This window comes from Macaca mulatta, chromosome 8 (assembly GCF_049350105.2).
Source record: "Macaca mulatta isolate MMU2019108-1 chromosome 8, T2T-MMU8v2.0, whole genome shotgun sequence".
In the NCBI taxonomy this organism is placed as follows: Eukaryota; Metazoa; Chordata; class Mammalia; order Primates; family Cercopithecidae; genus Macaca; species Macaca mulatta.
In genome coordinates, this window is record NC_133413.1 from 112,369,036 (window position 1) to 112,385,472 (window position 16,437).

General features: G+C 39.3%; 1 protein-coding gene across 10 annotated transcripts in view; it reads right to left on the reverse strand.

Moving 5' to 3' along the window:
• Positions 1 to 16,437, reverse strand: part of NCALD (neurocalcin delta) — a 443,361-nt gene that overhangs the window by 346,317 nt on the left and 80,607 nt on the right. For 3 of the 10 annotated variants that reach the window (XM_077942594.1, XM_077942597.1, XM_077942590.1), the window contains exon 2: positions 1,711 to 1,802. The exons of 5 other annotated variants lie outside the window; for them this stretch is intronic. The gene's annotated coding sequence lies outside the window, so the exon portion shown is untranslated. Of the gene's footprint in view, positions 1 to 1,710; positions 1,803 to 10,460; positions 10,636 to 16,437 lie in introns of those variants that run through there. 2 more of the 10 variants (XM_077942591.1, XM_077942595.1) reach the window with 2 other exon arrangements.

Genomic DNA, 16,437 nt, shown 5'->3' on the forward strand with positions numbered 1-16,437 from the left:
TTCGTATCCCCCTTATCAGGGAACTAGTGAGCATGCCTTCATTTGTACAAAGGATAATTGCATCAACAGAAGCATTACAATGTTGCTGTTGCTGCTTTGTCAAGTTTATATATGGGTGGAGGGCTGTGTATAGATGAAAAGGAGACAAAGGGGTGGACTGTGCCTAACAGTGTATTGCCAACCCAAATTCGCATTCATCCTTATACCTTCCACTATACTGATGGGGAGAGAAAGTAGCACGCCACATTTCTCAGACTAACTCACCAATTGGCTTCTTATTGGGCTTTGTCATGGGAGCACTAGCAGGATATTGTAAGACCGGAAGAAGGGAGGAGTGTTTTTGTTTCTTTGGGCTTCTGGCAGTGCCTTCAATGGCAGTGGCAGTGATGACATCATGGTTGGCTAGTGTGGGCTTCTGGGCTGCTGCTCAGCATCTTTGGTTTAATAGCATGGACCGTGAGACAACTGAAAGCAGGGACTGTCTTAAACTTATGTGTCCCTGACAGTGCTTGGCCTAGGGCTAACCTCACAGTAGGCACACTTATAAGTGTATAGTAGTGTTCATTGTATTCACCTTGTTTTGTAATGAACCTCTAGAACTTCTTCATCTTGCAAATCTGAAAGTCTATACCCAATAAACAATAACATTCCTTTTCCCCCTGCCCTTAGCCTTGGTAACCACCATCCTATTTTCTATTTCTATGAATTTCACTACTTTAGATAAGTACACACATGGTTTTTAAAATCTTATGTAAGTGTAGAATCTCTAAGAGTTGCAAACGATACTAGAAGTAACCTAGTGCAAGGTCTCACCCAGTGCATGGGCCCCACCTTTTTCATCTTAAATTCAGTAACGTACTTTTTGATCACCTGATCTCTGCTGGAAGAATCTCAGTGACTGCTTCAAAAAGGTGAGCCATGCTATGGGGGGACTCTTTCTGTAATAACAAAGTTCTTCCTCATATTTACCCAAAATGGTGACCTTTTACCCATTGATAATGGTCTATTTTCTAGAACAGAACACATTCCCTCCCTCTTCCAAAGTTTAAATGTTTTTATGTTATTTAAAAAACATATTTGTATCACACTTGCTTTAGCCTGCCATGAGACAATGATTCACATGAAGAAAATCAGAAAACACAAAGAATATCAACTTCTGTTGAGATCCAACACTTAGTAACAGTGCACTGTGTAGCCAGAGGTCTCCATAGTCCAGAGAAAGGCAACAGAATCCAGGAACTAATTAAAAGAGTGAATCAGCGTTTGTTCCTGAGGCCCTCTGCTTGACTAGGCTTTTAAAAATAAATATTCTTCCACATGTCCATGAGATTACTGACAGTTTCTCATTAGGTAACTACTTATCTCTTTAATGAACCAAAAGATTCTCTCCCAGGTAGTCACAATATTTACCACAATTGCAAAGATAAAAATTTTCAGTAATAGAATTTCATTCGCAAAAGACTCCTCATTCAAAATGATTTCTGAAGTTGCAGAGGCAGGACATGGTCATGTTCTTGCACCATTTCTAGTGACATTCATGGCAACCCTTTCCCCAACTAATTGCACATGTTACTTATATCACAAAATCATATTATTGCTATAGAAACATAGCCTAATAATAATAATAATAAACAGTTTGAAGAACACAGAGACTATGACAAAATATCTCTAGTAGAAGATCAGAAGCTGGTCAGGAATGGTGGCTCATACCTGTAATCCCAGTGCTTTGGGAGGCTAAGGTAGGAAGACTGCTTGAGGCCAGGAGTTCAAAACCAGCCTGGTCAACATAGCAAGGCCCATCTCTACAAAAAAAAAAAAAAAAATTAATTAATTAAATTAAATTAGCCAGGTGTAATCATGCCCACCTGTAGTCCCAGCTACTCAGGGGGCTGAGGCAGGAGGATCACTGAGCCCAGGAGTTTGAGGCTGCAGAGTGCAGTGTCCTGAGATCTAACCACTGCACTCCAGCCTGGGTGACAGAAAAAAAAAAAAAATTTATATATATATATATATATATATATATATATATATACACACACACACACACACACATATACACATAACCTTATATATATATATATATATATATCACTATATTTTTTTCACTTAAAAGAGAAAAGTAAAAATAAGTAAAGTTCAGGAAGCAATAATTTATAAAGAATAAATGTAAATTGCTAAACATATGGAAAAATATACATCTAGCTTGCAATCAAAGAAATGCCAATCAAAATAACATAAGAGGCCAGGCATGGTGGCTCACGCCTGTAATCCCAGCACTTTGGGAGGCCGAGGCAGGAGGACCGACCACCTGAGGTCAGGAGTTTGAGACCAGCTTGGCTAACATGGTGAAACCCCATTTCTACTAAAAATACAAAAATTAGCTGGGCGTGGTGGTGCATGCCTGTAATCCCAACTACTCAGGATGCTGGGGCAAGAGAATCCCTTAAATCCTGGAGGCAGAGGCAGCAGTGAGCTGAGGTCATGCCACTGCACTCCAGCCTGAGTGATGGAGTGAGACTCTATCTCAAAAAAACAACAACAAATATCAAATATAAGATACTACCATTGCCTTGACACATGAGGATAAGGGGAAACACACACTCAATACTGCAGGTGGAAGTGCCAATTGGTCAACTTTTTATAAGATTAATTTGCCAAAAAAGTAAGAGAAATCTGAAAAATATTAATATATTTTGATCAAGAAGCTTTATTTCCTGTAACGTAAAGAAAAAAATTTTTAATCAACACACAAAAAAGCATGTGTAAGGGTTTTATAATCTGTAGTAATAAAAATTGGGAACACCTAAATATCAAACAATGGATAAGTTAAATAAATTAGAGCTCCCTCAGAAGATGGACTTGTACATAACCATTAACAAAAGCAAGCAGTTATATGGCAATGTTAAAAGGCAGGCTCTATTTTAAGCAATTTATAAATATATTAACTCATTTAATCTTTACTATAATTCTATGAGATAAGTACTATTATTGTCCCTATTTTACAGAGATAAAAGAAAGGCATAGAAAGTTAAGTAACTTGCCCACGGCCAGGAAATCAAATAGTGTTAAGCCAGTATTCATTCAAATTCAGGCAATCTGGCCCCAGATTCCATGCTCTTAACCAACATACAATTATACTATAGAAGAATATTTAAGAACATGTCAAAAATCTCAAAATATACCTGTAAAATGTTTTTAAATGAAGCTATCAAATTGTAGTTTGTAGATATCGTATACATTTGGTATGTGTATAGATAGATGTAATATACATATCATACATGTATTATATATGTCAAACTAACAGGAGCTATCTCCTACAGATATAAATATAAATAGCAGGAGCTATCTCTAGGTGTTGAGATTAAGGGCATTTTTACTTTCTCCTTTCTTCTAATTTTCCAGTGTTATTTTTCACAACTAACATATATTACACTTACAATAACAAATACACAAATGTTCTTGGTACCAACTCAAGTATTCCTGATAGGCCACTGCCTTCAGCCTAGAACTTGAGAGGACCCAGTTCTTAGCATGACCATCTGGGAACACACTGAAGCACTTCATTTTGGTATACCTCCTTTATTACCATGAGATGTTGGGTTTGCTTTCATGAAGAAAACAAAAGAGTAAACAATCCTGGACCTGAACTGATAGCACTTTATCAATAAAAACATTTCACATCAATAAAAGATTTTTATTATTTCAATATCAGAGGTTTCAAAGAGCCCACCATGTATCCAAATAAGGTGTCTTTACTTCTCCCCTTTCACTCATAAGTCATCTCAGTTTATCAGTTTGCAGGAATTGAAGCTTCACACACAAAATTCCAGTCTGGGAAGAAGAGTGCTGCTTATCCACAGGGCCTTATGCCACGTGACTCATTGGGATTTCCAGACGGCCTTTGCCTTACTGTACCAAATTGACCCTGGAGCTCCTAATGGTAATTCCCAACTGAATCGATTTTGAGATTTACATTGCCCCTGAGAAAAGGACAAGTGAGATGTGACAGAAATTAAACCAGCACCTTCCCACACAGACTCTGCCCACGCCACGAGGAAAGAAAACAATTGCTGACGGGTCAGCAAGACAGAGGCAATAATTATATTCTCTCAAAGAACAATCCCTGCTCCGGATAAGACATGTTCATCACACAATGCTCTGCATGGGGCTTGCGGAGTCTAAGAAACACAGTGAGCCTGTAAGCCAGCAAGGATGCTGCATCAACTTTCATCAGGATCAAGTCCAGGAACCGCTTTGGCAATTTACACCACCTGGCATTTGGTGGCCTTCATTATTCCCATAGCAGCAAAGCCCCTAGAAGCCCTAAGTGGCAGGGCTCCAGTTTCTACAGCATTCACCAGAATAGCACATGAATACATTTCAGTGGCACATCCATATTCATTAGTAACCCATTCCACAATTTTCCCACAACTCACTTTAGCCATGTGGCTGAAACCCCCTGGAGCTTCAAAACCACAACGATCAGTGGGCAGAATTCTAGAATGGCCCTCCAGGGTACACATCTCGTATCATCCCTTCCCCTTGAGTGTGGGTGGACTCTGTAAGAATGATAGGATGGTCACTTCCTCAATTAGGTTAAATTATACGGCAAATGGTGATGATCTAGTCACTCCATACTAGCCAACTAGAGAGGGATCAGAAGTCAGAGAGACACACTCCTGCTGTCCTCAAAAAAAGCAAACGTGTTACAACCTGCCTATGGGGGCTACTTGGCAAGGAATCACAGGAGCCCTCTAAAAGCTAAGCAAGGCCCCAGCCAATAGCGAGCAAGAAAACAGGGACTTCAGGCCTACAACTGCAAGGAAATGAATTCTGCCAATGCAAAGAGGAACCTGAGCCTTGATGAGAATTCACAGGCCCTGCTACCTCCTTGATTTCTGCCTGGTGAGACTCTCAGCACAGGACCTAGCTAGCCTGTGCTAGGTCCTCTGTGCCTGGACTCCTGACTCTGGGACCTCTGAGATAATAAATGTATGTTGTTTAAGCCAAAGCCCCTAAATTGTGGTAATTTTCTTACACAGTCATAGAAAAGGAATATAATGATGATTGTTAGAATATGGGTTGCTGATGTTCCTTATCACACTTGCACTGTCTTCAGAAAAGAAATAACACAGTTTAGAGGGAAGACATGTGTATCTATACCATTCACCCCAAGGAGTCTAAAAGAGAGCAATCACTGACATTTGTCTCACAGTTTGGAGTTTATTTAACTTTCATATACAATCTCATCTGAATTTTACATCATTAATATGATAGAGCTTGGGAAGTAGTGAATAGGAACTAAGATTCTGGAGTCAGACTGCCTGGGACTGGCTCCCTATTCTGCCACTTACTAGATGAGCTCAGTCCAGTTCCTGGACCTCTCTGTGCCTCAGTTTACTCACCTGTAAAACAGGTGCTATGATTTGAATGTTCATCCCCTCTAAACCTCATGTCAAAATGAAATCCCTAGTGTGGTGATGTTGAGAGTTGGGGCCTAGTGGGAAGTGTTTGGAAAGGGGGTAGATCCCTCATGAACAGGTTACTGCTCTCCCTCAGGTTGAGTTCTTACTCAGTTCCCACGTGAGCGGCAACCTATCTACCCCCAAACACTTCCTCTCCCCACATGTGATATCTGTACATGCCTGATCCCCTTCACTTTCCACCATGAGTCTAAACAGCCTGAGACTCTCTCCAGATGCCCAATCTTGAACTTTCCAGCCATCAGAATTGTGAGCCAAATAAACCATTTTTCTCAGGTATCCCTTTACAGCACACAAAAGGTATCCCTTTATAGCACACAAAAGGAACTAAGACAACAGGGATGCAATAACATGTACTTCCTAGGGGTTTGTGAGCATTGAATGAGTTTACATAAAGACTAGCTTATAGTAAGGATTGGATACACATTTATTGCTATTTGTATCAATTACATTATCTAAACAAACTAGCAAAGCAAAATTGGCTTTGTTCACTTCTTATTGTAACATGCTACTACAATTGAAATCTAAGGTTTGAGACCAGCCTGGCCAACATGGTGAAATCCCATCTCTACTAAAAACACAAAAAATAGCCAAGCATGATGGTGCATGCCTGTAATCCCAGCTACTTGGAAGGCTGAGGCAGAAGAATCACTTGAAACCAGGAAGTGAAGGTTGCTGGGAGCCAAGATCGCACCACGGCACTCCAGCCTGGGTGACAGAGTGAGACTCCGTCTCAAATAAAAAAAAAAAAAGACAGACAGAAAGAAAGAAATCTAAGGTTTCAACAGATACTGCAATAAAGAGTTTGTGTATCAACCTAGAGAAAGGTAACCTGTAGCTGGGGAAGAACGCCCACCCAGCCTGTAGCTGTTATCCTGATTAGAATGGGGAAAAACAGGCAAGAATGAATGAGCTTGCTGCATACTCCAGAAAGGATCCTGGCCTGAGCAGGAGTATGGTTGCTTCCTTTTGTCCAACAGGATTCTGGGTTTGAGATGAGGACACAGACCCAAGTGGGTTCCTACCATTACGATCAGCATTACATAGCCTCCATCCCAGTCTAGAGCGCAAACAGGCATCCGTCTTCAGAACAGAGCCAGACTCATAACATGACACTTTCCAGTCAAAGATTATACCACCAAGCCAATGGGAAGCTCCCTATGACAGGGCTGCTGTGGTCTGAAGGAGTTTAGGTTTCTGGGCGCTGATGTGGTTATACCCTGTAAAAGTTTAAGGGGTGGTTACAGGCATATTTTCCCAGGGTAGTTTTCTGTCGCATTAAAGTACCATGGGCCAAAAGACCTTCTCAGTCATCGCTCACCTATTCTGCTAATTTCTCAATTCAGGTTTTAAAGAACAACTCTTATTGGTAGGGGAAAAAAGCATATCTGAGTAAATATCTACTTATCTCCTTTCTTTTATTATCTGCACTCTTTTGTCTCTATTCTTCACCTTTGCAGCCTTTGTGCCACATAGCGACACACACCCAATGTCTCCTTTCTATCTTGTCAGGTATTTCCAAAAGTCACTCCTCCTCAACAACAACAAATCATTGATAAAAGGAAAGGAAAGTTACAACTAAAAACACTTGACCTTATCTCCCAATAACTCAAAGGCATGTTGGTTTGTTTCAGAGAGTTTACCTTAATTCGCACTGGAAGATGTACTAGAAGATCCAAGAAGTAAAGCCCAAATGCCTGCAGGATGTGTGCAGTTAGCATGCAGGAATTGCGGGATCTAAGGTGAACCAGAGGAGCTGAGATGACCTGCCTTTTAAAACTCTGTGCAGACCTAACAGAATGGCCCAACACAACCCCCACAGTGAACCACAGATGACTGGGGCCACTCACTTGTAATGACCAAAGGCCTAGAGAGTAGGAGGCTCTTTCAAAGCCAGTTTGATACGGGGAATGCAGACACTGAACAAAGGCAGGAGGAGCTAAAGAGAAAGTCAAAGCAATCAGAACTGCTTTCTGAAAATTGCCATCCTAGTTGATTTTTGAGCTCAGAATTCTCCACTTGGCCTGTTCCAGTCCAAAAGAGAAGCTGGAACCACACAGGCAGTGTGAATGCAAAGGCAACAATCAAGAGGAAATGCCTCAACCGCTAGCGCTCAATTAATGATCTTGGATATTTTGATCAAAGAAAAATGTGTTCTCTTTTTAACCAAAAAAGTCAAATCACCTACTATTATAGGATGGGTTTTAAACCATTTGGTGGCAAGCTCTGTCCATCAGAGCATTACCTATTGGGTAGACGGTTTTTAAAATAGGCTTTTCCCCAGGGAAGAATTCCCTGCTAAAATCCCTGGAGAGCAAATGTTGCCCTAGCAAAGCTTGGTCTAGGCCTAACAGTACACACAGTCCTCAAAGAGTTTGGTGTACTTGTTATTTGTATAACAGGATGCCAAAATGGGAAATTTTTATATCTCAGTTTGGAGATTAATAGACTCCAAGGCAGAATTTCAAAGTTAATGAACAAGAACCAGTTAGAAGACAGAGACCTCTCACCCACAACAAGAATATCAAAGTCAGAGACAAGAGAAAATCTACTGAGAAAAGAATTTGTGAGAAGGATTTCTTTGGAGAGAGCTGTACTTTAACCCTTGGGAAAGGGTTAGAGAGAGTCTATTCTCACTTCAAGCCTAAAGAAGGGGAATTCAATGGGACCACTCAGAGAGCTTTACATGGGGCTCCTACAATTTGGAAGGTGGATGCAGATCCTAAAGCAGGTGATACCCTGCGCTTGCTGACATGAGCTCAAGGAGAGGTAGCTGTGTTGGTATCCAAGTTTCTGAGTGCAGAGGATGCCTGGATGTGTCCTACAGACCAGAAGTGAGCCACTCATGAGAGAGCTGGTGTGAGGTCACATTAGGTTATGTCTTGTCGGGTCTCCCGGACATTTTATGAGACCCCAACTAATGAAAGCTGGAGGTGACTACCAACCAGACTCCTTGAAGTGAAGAAGGAATCAGTGAAGAGTCAGAGGAGAGGGCACATTATCCGCATCACAGAAGCTAGAGATGAAAACAACCCGGTGATCAGGGTGGCAAAGGGTAAGGGCAGAAAGCAGGGGTGTTGGGAGATGTTAGAGGGTGGGTAGTCTCTGAAAAATCCACAGAAACATCCAGAAGGAAAAATGTTAGCCTTACATGCACCTGCCAGGCCCCAGAGAGTTCAAGGCTATCTAAAAACAGTGACACCAAGTCAAAACTTCTGGCTCCTCTTATCTTTCCATTCCAATGTGGAAGAGCCAGATGCAGTCCAGTCGTGTAGGTAAAAGGAAGAGGAGAACATGAAGAAAGTAGCCAACATACCACTCCAGCCAAAACAGCTTAAGATAAATTGAGATTTATCTTCAAGCTGCTCTGTCAATGCATTAAGACCAAAGTATAACCTCACCTCTCACACAAGGAGGTCATTTGGTCACATGGGCTTATTCATATTTGAACTTCACCTAATGGTTAAGAGCAGTTAACTGTATTTCCCAATTCGTGTAGAGCTCATGTGTGTTCTTCACCCATTTCCATTTGAGGATGATAATTTATTAAAGTTTAAGCTTTGGAAACTCTTCTTTAGCATGAAAGAGATCTGAGTTTTCAAAATTTGTTTAGCTTTTTGTTTTGTTTCGTTTTTGATGTTCTTCCTGCTGCCTTCTGTAATTGTTTCCATAGAGTTGATGGCTATCTTGCCCTTAACACAGCAAGCATCTGTATTCTTGACTAAACATTAACAGACTAACATTAATAGGTTGAAAATCTGGATGCAAGCAAAATGCTGTAAAATAAAGGCTGTGGATTTGGGGGCATGGAGAAGGAAAGGTCAAAAGAATTGAGACTATTAAAGAGTAAACTAGAATGGGACTTGAAGTATAAAAGGTAAAATGTTAGGTGGTTAGTTAGGAGCTGTTCATCTCCGTTACAAACAGGATAAGAAGAAGAGGAAGAAGAGGAAGAAGAAGAAGAAGAAGAAGAGGAAGAAGAGGAAGAAGAAGAAGGAGGAGGAGAAGGAGGAGGGAGGAGGGAGGAGGGGTGGGGGAAGGGGAGGGGTAGGGGAGGGGGGAGGGAGAGGGGAAGCAGCAGCAGAAGCAGCAGCATTAGCTGTATGTGTTGTGTTAAGTCAGGCTGGCGTTAGGGGGCTTGGAAGGAGAAAATTACACCACTGCTCATTTTCTTTGCTTCCCTCTCCCTACCTGAAGTAAAAGCCAAGCCAGAAAGAAGATAGCCTAAGTCCTGGGACAAGGACTCTGGTTACATTCTTACTAGGAAGAAAAATAATTTGAGCATTTGTTCAAAGACTCTAGTTTGCCTCAAATTCTTGAAATTCAAATGGTATCAGAACTCTGAGCACCAACACATGAAATTTTAACATATGTTCACTTACTTGCAGCCAGTGATGACCTTCATTTTAAGCAGAATATGTTAAAACAACACTTGAAACATTACTACATGGATTATTTTTAAAAAGTTCTTTTTTGAGAATTTAAGTCTGATAAATTTAAGCCTAACAAAGACTGGAAGAAACAGAAGAGGAATTCAGGAAGATAATTGGAGATGCTGTAAAGTTATTATTTACGAATAAGCAAATAAAAATAGTTAATCCTTGCTAGGGAATATGAGGACACACCAAAATGGGTTTAGGAAGAGAGGCATATTTGGGAAACTGCTTCTCTGGGCTGAGGGAAACCTTAGCATAACTTCTACGGGCATGAGAAGGATGAGGCCATATTTCATTCCACAAATGGAGTAAGCAGGCAAGAAGAGAGATGGTATGACACTATTGAGTGGACATTTCTGCAAGCTAGGAAGCACTTCCATGGAGAGTCAGAAGGGATTCAGAGAGGTGTCCAAAGACCTGAGGGGGAAACTTGAAGAACTCCTTTAACATTTCGGGATGATCTTGTTTGTGCCACAGTTAAGAGCATATAGCTAAGAGCATAGCTCAGGAGCAGGTCTACATGAGATGAATTCCATGGTACCTGTGTGCACTTGGGCAAGTTACTGGTCCTCTCCGGGCTTCAGTTTGGACACCAGTAGAATAGGGATGCTAGCAGGACCACTAGGTGGAGTCCCGTGAGGATTCAATGCATTAGTACATGGGAAGTACACAGTAGGTGCATTTAAGTGCACTAGCCCCTGACTGGACAATAGCTCTACAAAAAAAGAATAAAGGAAATCAAGAAGAAAATCAAGACTAAAAAGGTTAACAACTGCTCAACATCACACTCAAACCTAAACGTCTATTTCTAAACCCAGGGCTTTCTACAGTAATGCACCGCTGCCATGAGACTTCTGCCATGGGGCCCATAACAAGAAGGAATCAAGTTTAGTTTCATTTCTTCTTGCCATGCTCTATGACAGTGTCAGTAAGCAGTGATCAAGCAGTTGAGAACTGCCTTGTTCTACAGGGTCTTAAAGTATAACTAGTCCATTAACCCTAGAGGCAGAGTCAGTTCAAATCACATCTCAACTCCTACCAGCTGTGTGACCTTGGGAACTGCACTTTAACCTCACTGAAATGCACATAGCTCACAAATAGACTGGGAATGTTATGTGCCTACCATACCGGCTGCTTATGAAAATGAAATTAGAAAATGCTTACATATTTTCTTTATTATATAACTGAATTATATAAAGCATTTTCCAAATAAAAAAAAATTTGTGTTTAAAAAAAGAAAAAAGTACTGGTTTATGGTAAACAGTCAAACTGTAGCTGTTTTTGTCATCATCGTCATTATCATCACCAACACAGGGTTCAACTAACCAATTGGTACTCGAATTTCCTCTATATCAGTCGCTTTTAAACATGTTTTTACCACAATCCATGGAATAAAAAAATTCATTGTGACTCTGTATGCCCTTACATATATATTTAAAGTAGACATTTTATAACACAATATTTTCCCTTGATACATGCAATGTATTTTCCATTCTATTCACTCCATTTCATTTTTTAAATGTTGGTCATGACCCACTAAACTGATTCCATAATCACTAATTGGTTACCACCCACCATTTAAACAATGCCATGTTGCGTCGTTTCTGCCAACCATTTCTAAAATCTCAAAGACAAAGTTCACCAAAGTTTATTGAACCCATAAAGCGGTAATCACTAAACTAGAATCTAAATGTTAAGATAACTTTCTAATTAGATAATACATTCCCCAAAATAATTTAGCATGTGATAAAAATTATTCCATGTACACTGTAAATAAGCAGCAGTTGTTCATTTTGCTTTTACAGATCACAGTTTACTGTTCACCAATTACATTAACGTAATTCATTGTTGGCTGGATGTGCCCTGAAATTGCACCAAATATCTATAAACTCCCCTTCACCAGTTGAGAGCAATATATGATAAACTCTCCCAGGTCCTTGGGCTAAGGCTTGGTCCCTGATAAATGCTCAATAAATGGCACCTTTTATTGTAATTTTCTTTCACCAGGATCGTTAGCATGTTCTATTACAGATGCTCTAGGTCTGTAGTAATAAAGTAGCTGCAGGGCCCATGTGACTATTTAAATTTAAATTAATTCAGATAAAGCTGAAATTTCAGTTTCTCAGTTGCTTTAGCCACATTTCAAGGGCTCAATACCACACACAGCTACTGGCTACCGTACCAGGCCAGGGCATCTAGAGGTCCCAGGGTCCCCGTAGAAAAAAACTCAGCCTGTTGCCAAGATGATGCCAGGTTTTCCTTTCCTTTACTGTATCTCACAATTCCATATATGTTTAAGCTTCTCTGGCAGAATCAGACATTCATGCTCATGTATGTACTCTCCATGCATATTCTTAGACCACTTTTACAAATTGGGAAAGCAATAGCAATGCATTGTAATTTTCTTTCACCCAATTAATTTTACCAGCTAGATAAACATCTAATCTTCTAGTCATTTTTTATTATTATAGGTTCATCTTAATTCATCTCACAATTAGTATTTTTATTTTTATTTTTAAGATGGGGTCTCACTCTGTCACCCAGGCTGAAGTCCAGTGGTGAGATCTCAGCTTACTGCAACCTCAGCCTCCCAGGCTCAAGTGATCCTCCCGCCTCAGTCTCTCAAGTAGCTGGGACTACAGGTGTGCTCCACCATGCCCAGCTAATTTTTGTATTTTTTGTAGAGATGGGGTTTGCCATCCAACTCAAGCAATCTGCCCATCTCAGCCTCCCAAAGTACTGGGATTATAGGTGTGAGCCACCATGCCTGGCTCACAATGAGTTTTTTCCCCTTTTTTTTTTTTTTAAACTTTTATTTTAGGTTCAGGGGGTACATACGAAGGTTTGTTACATAGTTGTTACAAAAATAAACTCATGTCCTGAGGGTTTGTTGTACACATTATTTCATCACCCAGGTGTTAAGCCCAGTACCCAACAGTTACCTTTTCTGCTCCTCTCCCTCCTCCCATCCTCCACCCTCAAATAGAATCCAGTGTCTGTTGTTTCCTTCTTTGTGTTCATAGGTTCTTATCTTTTAGCTTCCACTTGTAAGTGAGAACATGTAGTATTTGGTTTTCTGTTCCTGCATTAGTTTGCTAAGAATAATAGTAGCATTGGTGTTCCTGCAAAAGACACGATCTCATTCTTTTTTATGGCTGCATAGTATTCCATGGTGTATACGTACTGCATTTTCTTTATCCAATCTGTCATTGATGGGCACTTAGGTTGATTTCATCTTCATTGCAGCACTATTCATAATAGCACAATAAGTATTTTTAAATGTTATAGAGGTGATATCTGACATGATATTAGTTCATTAATTAGCTGATATTTGAAAGACACTCTTGGCTTATGAATTTCCAATGCCGTTGATATACTCTAGAGCAGCACTGTCCATGAAAGCTTCCTGTGATGATGAAAAGGTTCTATGTTTTCACTGCCTGGTATGGTAGCCACTAGCCATGTGTGGTATTGAGCCCTTGAAATGTGGCTAAAGCAACTGAGAAACTGAAATTTAACCTTTGTTTTATCCTAGTTAATTTAAATTTAAATAGTCACATGGGCCCTGCAGCTACTTTATTACTGCAGACCTAGAGCATTTATAATAGAACATGCTAACGATCCTGGTGAAAGAAAATTACAATAAAAGGTGCCATTTATTGAGCATTTATCAGGGATCAAGCATTAGCCCAAGCCTTTTATATACACTTTATGTAATTTACTTCTTCTGACAATCTTGCCCAGTAGGTACTATTATTATTCTTCCCATTTTTTTCAGGAAAAAATCTGTAATACAGGAACCCTCCAGTTCTAAAACCAAATGTCTCTGTGATTTAAATAAAAGGGTTGAGATCAAGAGGTTTGGAGAGTCTCTGCCCACTTGAGGATATGACACTATTTTTACATTTACTTAAGATTTATTCTTACCAGCTTTTGAGAGGGTTTGAAGGGGCTCATAAACTAGATTGTGCTTAAGACATTTAAGGATCATAAAGAATAGAGATCACTTAGGGAAAAAAATGATAGAAGAAAGGTCTCTAAGCACCAAATTTCTGAGTTAGAAGATTGATTAAAGCTTTCTACCTAAGGCAAAAAATAAAAATATAATTAATTAACTAAAGACTAAAAATATTGGGGCTTTAAGTTATACACAGCATCTGTTGTTATTTATTTCTTGACCAAGATATCAATCAAATTGGTGTGCAGGCTTCACCAAAGATACAGGATTGCTCAAGTAATTCCTGTCTCTCTCTTCCTCCATAAAAGCAGGCAATATTGCAGGAAAATATAACTCAGTAAAGGCAATTCTCTGAGAAGTTCTATTAGCCCAAGACTCACCTTTTGATAGCATATTAGTGTCCCTTTGTTCATCCAGCACTAACTCAGATGTGGCTTCCCTGACGGGTCCCTGGGGAATGGTCTCTTGTGTGTACTGTTGCTGCTGACCACTCAGAGACTCTTTCTCTGGACTGGAAGCGGGGTTCACAGCCTTCTTCACCAGCAGAACAGGAGAAGAGTAAATAACACAAGTGGCCACTTGGCTATGAGCAGACTGTTTCAGCCAACATGGGAAATATCTATAGGGGAGAACTGCATGTTTTCATTTACCTGCAGTTGAGCTGAATTGCTGTGTATACATGACATGTATATATGTGTGTGTCAGAGGTTTCATTAAATGTTTTGAATTTGTTTGTGGGTTTTGCCTCCTTATGTACTTTCTTCTATTTGAAGAAGAGAAATAAGCACCAAAAAATACACGCACACACTTCTACTTCGAAACAATGACTTCTATGGGGACTCTGTAAGGGGAGGTGCCTTGTTTTAACCAGGTCAAACAGAACTAAAGACTTAGTTGCCTCTTACCCTTCAGTACACAGCTGCCTCTAACTCAACTTTTCCTTACTACTTAAACTGGTGGTGGTGGAAGAGTTAGGATAAGGAGTGCAAAGCCTGTAACAGCCTTAATGCTCCTCCAATTCCATTGGAAGAGAAAAGTAAAAGTTTATAATTTGTCTGCTTATCATATGTGAGGCACTTTATGTATCTTAATTTAATCCTCACAGATCTATTAATGGTAGGTTTGGCCTTTTCCTCCATTTTAGAGATGAAAAACACGGAGGTAAATCACTCAGGATCCCACAGCCAGTAGCCATCTATATCCACAGTTCCACATCTGCAATTTCAACCAACATCTGAAAAAATAAACAGTCTTAAGGGACATGAAATCCGAGGATGCAGAGTGAAAGAGGCAACTTTCCACATGCACAGATTCCAAAGGGCCAACTGCATGGATCCAATCCCCCATGGATACCGAGGGACAATGGCATGCATTTAAGTTTCCTCTATGTCTTTTCATGGCTTGATAGCTCACTTCCTTTTATCGCTGAAAAAAATATTCCATTGTATGATGTATCATCGGTTATTCATTCATCTACTGAAGGACATCTTGGTTGCTTCCAAGTTTTGTCAGGTATAAGTAAAGTTGCTGTAAACATTCATGAGCAGGTGTTTTAATATACTTCAGTTTTCGATTCATTTGGGCAAATACCAAGAAATATAATCGCTAGATTAAATGGTTTGAGTATATTTAGTTTTGTAAGTAAGAAACAAGCATCCTGTCTTCCAAAGTGGCTGTACTATTTTGCATTCCCACCAGAAATGAATGAGAGTTCATGTTGTTCCACATCCTCACCAGCATTTGGTTGGTGTCCGCGTACTGAATTGTAGATGTGTAGTGATATCTCACTGCTGTTTTAATCTACAGTCCGTAATGAGAGATTATGCTAACCATCTTTCCATGGTTGCCATCTATATATCTTCTTTGGTGAGGTATCTTTTCAGACCTTTTGCCCATTTTTTTAAAACTGAGCTGTTTTCTTAACGTTGAGTTCTAAAAATTCTTTGTAGATTTTGGATATGAGTCCTTGATCAAATAAGTGTTTTTCAAAGATTTCTCCACGTCTATAACTTGTCTTTTCATTCTCTTAATAATCTCATTTTTGAGTAAAACAATCAGGACATAGTCATATATTTATTTTGGAATATTTTAAATGAACAGAGTTAATGTTATGTAATTGATACTGCAAGGTGAAATACTAAAAAGTGAAATAACTACCCATTATGCAAGGTTTTTATTGATTCTATGTATTAAATAGTGATATTACTTCAATAATATGTTATAGGACCTCTCAGGGGAAGACAGAAATGCAGCACTTCCAATTTTTTTAGGGTCTCATTTTATTAAAAACACTAAAAAGATGACAAAAATTATACTACATTTATATTTTTAATATAGTATATACTTTAAATATCATACATTATACATTTGTATATATAATATATTCTATCAATTATGTTTGTATATATAGCATATACTATATATTTTTGTAAATATAATTTTATATATGCTATATATACCAAAATATATAGTATATGCTATATATACAACATATATGCAAAGTAATTTTTATATAAAATCACCCAAAAAATGTCACACGTGTTTATATACTCTCATTTGG